We start from the raw sequence: 5,519 nt of genomic DNA on the forward strand, positions 1-5,519 counted from the left end.
ACTACCTTGAGGAACACCAGCGGACTGAGAATAGAGGGATGAATAGGGATTAACCAGATTAACCAGAGGGATTAACCATTGTGGTTTAATTGCAAAAATCTATCAGTGAGAAAGGAACGAATGATGAGAAAGTATGTAGGAGGTAGGAATTTACGGAGTTTGTAAAGCAGTCCCGGATGCCAAACTCGATCAAAAGCCTGTTATACATCGAAAAAGACTCCCGGGCAGTACATTCCGCGCTCCAAAGAAGACGTGACTACGTCCACTACACGATGACATTGCTGAATAGTAGAGTGGGATGTTCAAAATCCAAACTGGTGATCAGGGATTATATGGTTGGAATCCAGGATGGGGTATAGGCGTTTCAAAATGAGTTTTTCAAGGTTTTTGCCCATGATCGGTAATAGAGAGATGGGTATGCTGGAGGCTTTTGGGATTTGGGGATCATTTTAACTATAGATAATTTCCAGGGGTCAGGAAAATATGTGGAGCGGAGTACGGCGTTATATATGTAAGTGAGGAATAGGATGGCTAACCGAGGGAGAAGTTTTAGAATATGGAATGTTATTGGGTCGTATCCAGGAGCTTTGCGGGTAGATAATCTTTGAATGATACTAGATATTTCAGAAGGATGAAATGATTTAGGGTCATTTGGAGCGGAATATTTAGCTCTGCTTCAATACATTCAAGATGAATTGGGTTAAGGATATCAGGATGTGGAATAAAGGTTTTAGAGAGGTGTTGTCCGAATGTTTGTGATTTTTCTGCGTCAGTTCTGGTCCAGGTTTGGGATTCAGTGAGAAGTGGGTGGTTAAAATCTTTGAAATTCAGCAGTTTTTTAGTGGTTCTCCATAATGATTTGTCAGTAGTTGTAAGATTTTTAGTAAAGTTAATTAAATTTTGAATCTTGTATTTTCTGATTTCTACCGGCTAAGACATTAAATGACCAACATACGTATCCTTAAAGAACTAATGACTGCCTATAATTTTTAAAGGTCTTTTATCTGCTTAATCTATAGACTGTTGCTATTTATTTATTCGTTTTAATGATAAATCATAAATTTTAATTTAGCTATTTTTCCTGCACTCCAGTTCAATAAGGGAAGAAATTAAGAAGGCTAAGGATTTTCATGTAGTTTTTGAAAAGAAATTTTACTTGTTTGTTTTAATAATAACAATTAATAATGTTTTAATTTCATGTTATCAAATGTACAATGCGTTTCAGCCTTTATTTTTTTACATATTCAACCGCTCTAAAGGTTGTTTGTGCCAACATTTTTCCTCTTTTTTTTTTAACTCAGGGTGTCCCAAATTTTGTTTAACCTATCAAGTATGCCGCGAATTTCTTTTAGCCCAAGAAGTGTTCAGTGGCAAAAAAAGTTTGGGAATCGCCGAAATAGGGCCCCATACCTCTTCTAATTTGAGATAGGTGGCTTTACAGAAAAATTAAGAGTAATCGGGTTTTATCGAACGTGAAGCTCTTTCATCTAGAATAATTGATTTGTACCGTTTCCGCAACATGCTGTAAAACAAGGTAACTTGTTACATTAGAAGGGTTCGAAGGATACCTTTCCTTTTCCTAGCCAAGGAAAAAGCTCGATAGTTAGAGGCTGTTCATCATTGTAAGTTCATCAAGGGAAAACTATCAACCTCCTTATGTGACCACAGGTCCTTGGAGTTAATACCTCTAAATAATAACCTTAATAACCTTTTCTTTACCATTGCTTTGTTTAACACTCTTATGATTAATTAAAATATTATATTATTACTATATGAAACTAAACCCAATAGTTCTGACCTTACGCACATAGAGAGTGAGGCGATGACTTTCATTGTGAAATCCGTTTTGGTTGGATTCCGATCTCTGGAGAATCCAATAACTGGAAGTTTCAAGCCGTTTCTTCGGAATAGTCTGATTGTGGGGATGAACCACAAATAAAACAGTTTCGATGGTTTCAGAATGAAATCGCTCTCAAACTAACTAGAAATGTCTTCGTTCTAAAAAATATCATTATGAACTAAAAAATAAGTAAATAAAAAAGTTAGAGTCATTATAGTAATATTTTAAAGTTTCGTAATATATTTCATAATAAAAATGACATGCCTAACATTTTTAAACTATCTTGAAAAAAAAAATCTATAATTTTTAAATTCATTAGGATTAACCTGATGAATGCTTTGTTATATTGTGATAGCTTTTAAAATAAATTTTTTCCTCAACTGAAAAAAGATTGCTTATAAAACTGTAAATATCAGAAATTATAATTAAGATTGAAAATTACTTTTGGAATGTATAGAGAAGGATCATCTCCCTTTTATGTGTTAAGCAACACATTTATGAGGAAGAATGATAATTAAAAACAATGTGAGGTAAAACTCTTTGGTAATAAAACTTTTATAGCGTTCTAAACACAGGTACCTGTATCCATTCTATCTCCATGACCTTAACAGAACATCTTAATTTTCCACCTATCACGAGCAACAAAAAAAAAAATTGCCTTGAGCACTTGTAATTGTAGAAAAGCTTTAACGAGGTTTAGTAAACTTAATTGAGATTCCAACATAAAATCGTATTTAATTGCTTTCAATACTATTTTTTATAACATGTGAATTAAAATCAGAAAAACAAAAGCCAAACTTTATTCTAGTATTTATTGCTTGTTGATACTTATGAAAATACGTGATGCTTGAAAATATGGTGATACGAGAAAAGTGTTGAATCCCGTAAATATAAATAACATTATTGTTATTTTAAATTAGACCAGTGCGGAAGTATTTCGTGAAGCAATCATTACCGAGGATCCAATATATTTTTTTGGAAATATTTCTTATTTTCTTATATTGCGTTAATAAAAAATATTACGTTATTTGTATATAATTTGATAAATATTAATCAGCTATTAAATATACAAATCGTTTAACAACTGAAATTTTACAAACTATTGTCAATTTGGTTGTGTATAATATATTAGTTCTGACTCCAAATTAAGATGCGAGGTACTCCAAACTAGAAGGCTTCGAAAATGCATGTTCATTAGGTTAAGTAGCAGTTTAGGAAATGAAATGACAGGATGAGTTGAAAGCGAACTAGCTGTATATCTCGCAGGATGTAAACTAACTCCATAGGGAAGCCTATGATCGTGAAGGGGATAGCAAGTCCTACAGGAACTAGCTGTAGATCCTAACGGAAGGAATAAAAGGTTTAGAAAGAATGAGAGATACAAAGAAGCCAGAGTGAAATAAAAGTCCAATATATGCTTCCCAAAATAGCACTATAATGTCTGTACATTAGATCAGTATCTAATACGTATATTTGTTACTCACTGCATCCTAAGGAAATGGTTCTCTAAAGAAGAAATTCTGTTCATCAAGTTACGATAATATCCCTCTCAGGGCTACACTGAAGTGCCATCGAGAGATGCTACGTTTAACAGGTTAGCTTTTAGTGGATCTGAAGATTCAATAGTCTATAATTTTTATTGATTTCAATAATATTTTTAAAAATATAATAATGCAATAAATGGCTATATACAAGTCAAGTTAAATTACTTACACAAAACAATACATATATCAATATACGATGACTGTGTGATGGCTGAAGTTTAAATGTGGTAGCTAGTTTCATCATGCTGAGTCGTAAAAGTTTTGGCGCTGAAGTAGTTACAGTATATAACAGCAGATAGCAGTCACCACACCTTTGATAAAATAAAAAATATATGGAGGATAATAAATAAAAATAATACTTTTTATTTATTGATAGATATTACTTTCTGCCACACGGTTGTGGGCAATAGGTAATTGTGATGAATGATCTCATACATACCAAAATAAAATAAAATAAATAAATGAATAACAAAAAAAAACAAAAAAAAAACTCTTAAAATATATACAAACAAAAGAATAAACAAAATGAACATAATCAAAGTATCTGTATGAAAAATAAATAAATAAAATAGCGTAATAAAATAATATAGTCTCTAGTCACATTTACACTCTAATATACAATAAATAATAAATAGTGGGGGAATTTTATGTGATAAAAATATTAATAAATAAGTATTGATTTTTACATAAATATATGAGAAAACACAAAAATATCCAATATAAAAAATGGGTAAATCAATTTCAAAAATCCTAAAACTGAGCAAGAAACAGTTTTATTACAAATAAAAAATATTCTAAAAATTATATTTTTTTTTTAGGTTCTACAAATAATGTTTTTGAAAACACATGGATTCCGAATTTTTCTGAACCCAGCTTTGCTTCACATATACAGGAGAACCGCCATTATTAATTTCAGCCTAATGGGCAATGTCGTTCTCGAGATACAGTGATCAATATTCAGTAAGTGAGTGGTATCTTTTTGCTATCTGTTAAGATAAAGGTAACCGGTTTCTAAGGAAAATTGTTCAGAATATTTACAAAATACGCATAGATTCGGTGTATAAATATTTGCTACTGCAGGTTCTGCTGGATTTAGATAATTTTAATTTTGTATTGTAGAGAATTAATTTATCTTTCAAAAGAATGGTTATAATGCTAAAAAAAACTTAAGAGTTATTTGAAAATTATTATTTTTTATGGGTATTAGAAATAATTTTTTATAAACCGGTATTAGTCCACTTCTGTAGAATGGGAGGGGGGCCATCATTAATAATTTCAAATTAATAGGATATATTTAATGAGAAGAGCGTTACAAGCGTTTTCGTATGATCCTGGTCGATTTACTTTAGCACGCTTGAAGAAGTTTCACATCAAAAAACATTAGTACAAAGTCCAATACACCGTATTTTTATCTATACTAGTCTGATTCAGAACATTTTATTTTATAGGTTCATATTTAAATTACCTGTAACGTAATCAAGAGTTACTAAGCTCGAGAGACTGAGGTGGATGTAAGGATGGAAAAATCATAAATCCCCAAGAAAAGGATATTCCAAAGTTGTGCGTACAAGGAGAACCGAACTACCAAAACTGCAGTGGATGGATTGGGTGGCGGTCGATGCGGGAAAGCCTTCTAGGGAATTGAACTAATTGGAAAGCGGCTGCACCAGACAGAGCTGGATTGCGGAAGCTTGTTGAGGAGGTAGTGGGTCTTGACCACGGATAGGTGCGCAACGGAAATGAAGTAACAAGAATTTTTTATGGAATAGTATACATTTTGAGTTATTATAATGTACGATGCAATAATCATAATTACATTTCATCATTACGTTTTTTTCATATTTTTTCTCCGAGATGTATTATAAATGAAATGCAAAAGGATCTAAAAAAGAAAACTTTCTCTAAATTTTTTAACAGTATTTTTTTTGTCAACATTTTATTAGAAAATAGATTTTTTGGACTGCAGGAGAGGTCTATATTAATGACTGCGTACTCAATTAGATACAAAGACAGGGAGAGATGAGGGTGAGGCCGAAAGTCTTCATAACCTAATCCTCAATGGAGAAATAATCGTGGCACTTCTAGACACACAAACACTCCCAGTATATTTTTCCATATCTGATAATATATTATTT

The 5,519-nt window shown here is 31.9% G+C and overlaps 2 long non-coding RNA genes across 4 annotated transcripts in view; one reads left to right on the forward strand and one right to left on the reverse strand.

The window, feature by feature from the left end:
- The window catches only part of LOC106692991 (uncharacterized), a 34,780-nt gene extending 32,204 nt beyond the window's left edge, over positions 1–2,576 (reverse strand). For 2 of the 3 annotated variants that reach the window (XR_010843502.1, XR_010843504.1), the window contains exons 1-2: positions 2,420–2,576; positions 1,799–1,998 (exon numbers count right to left, since the gene is read on the reverse strand). This is a non-coding gene — a long non-coding RNA (uncharacterized lncRNA). The remainder of the gene's footprint in view (positions 1–1,798; positions 1,999–2,419) is intronic. The other variant, XR_010843503.1, reaches the window with a different exon arrangement.
- LOC136795816 (uncharacterized) overlaps positions 1–5,132 on the forward strand; it is a 17,667-nt gene extending 12,535 nt beyond the window's left edge. The window contains exons 2-3 of the long non-coding RNA XR_010843505.1: positions 4,203–4,344; positions 4,833–5,132. This is a non-coding gene — a long non-coding RNA (uncharacterized lncRNA). The remainder of the gene's footprint in view (positions 1–4,202; positions 4,345–4,832) is intronic.
- The last annotated feature ends 387 nt before the right edge of the window (positions 5,133–5,519 follow it).

This window comes from Halyomorpha halys, unplaced genomic scaffold (genome assembly GCF_000696795.3).
Source record: "Halyomorpha halys isolate HHAL.00 unplaced genomic scaffold, Hhal_1.1 Scaffold82.1, whole genome shotgun sequence".
Lineage (NCBI taxonomy): Eukaryota > Metazoa > Arthropoda > Insecta > Hemiptera > Pentatomidae > Halyomorpha > Halyomorpha halys.